Source organism: Salvelinus sp. IW2-2015, linkage group LG15 (genome assembly GCF_002910315.2).
Source record: "Salvelinus sp. IW2-2015 linkage group LG15, ASM291031v2, whole genome shotgun sequence".
Taxonomy (NCBI): Eukaryota; Metazoa; Chordata; class Actinopteri; order Salmoniformes; family Salmonidae; genus Salvelinus; species Salvelinus sp. IW2-2015.
This window is the reverse complement of record NC_036855.1, coordinates 59,336,876-59,338,017: the sequence shown is the minus strand read 5'-3', so window position 1 is coordinate 59,338,017 and position 1,142 is coordinate 59,336,876.

Genomic DNA, 1,142 nt, shown 5'->3' with positions numbered 1-1,142 from the left:
GCCAACGAACGTTGACTTTCGAGGATTTGTGCATTTATCAAACCCAAAACCCATGTGGGGTCCTCTCGGGCACCCCGGACACTTTTTGTGACACTAGATAACCTTGAGCTGATAGCGTGCCCTTTGTTGTAGTGACGTTTCATGATAATATCTGATCTATAAACTTCCCATTGGTTCTTCTGTGCACACTATGGTGACCCCGGGTAATGAGGAATCAGGGTTTGATTCCGGAGAGTGAGCCTGAGCCATGGCTATTATACCCAAGGATTAAGGCAGCAGGTGCAAAATTACCCGCTGCCGAAAATAACAAAATAGGACTCTAGATGCCCTGTAATTGGAGTGAACACACTAGAATTATTTAACGAGGATCCATTGCTAATATTTAGAAGTTGAATTGTACAGTGGTTAGAAACTTCGGAAATTGTCATGAATATGTTTTAATAGTCAAATTTGACTGCCTGTTGTGTATTGTCCAACGGTGTGACATAATGTCCTACGGGTGATGCTGATAAATGAAAGGGAAAAAAGGTGTTGTCTTGGACAAAATGTGAAAATAATTGTTAAGCATGTGGCAGGTAACATCATCATAAGACACAAGTAAATGAATAACTTTTTCTCAAGGTTTGGCAAAATTACGGTAAATCTTACTCAAAAYGTAATGGGGAGGCACTTGGTTATTGTCATTGTACAAGAAAATAATTAGTTTTTTATTGAAATTCCAGAAAATCATGACTGATTTAAAGACAGAAGAAACTAATAATRAGTACAATTCATTTTCTTGTCTATTTGAGAATCATTGAACATTTATATTTACGTGAATAACGATGCCACACCAGAGGACAAATTCAAAGCACTAATGCATGAAATGGTTTGTTAATTTTGATATTAATGTTAAATCATCGGTGGCCACGAAACATTTCGAATTGTGTAGACATTGTTTGCAATTTTTGAAAATGTTATATATATATTATTAAAAATAGAGGGGAATTGAATTTGACATGAGGTAAGTAGAGAGCAAGTGGGCCTAAAATAGACCCACTTTTGGAAAGTATTTTTAATAATATGTTCGTTTCGATATTTGGTTTTACATTCCTCCCATATAAAAGAGATTCTCCAGTACTTTTGTAGCCAGTAGTTCTGAA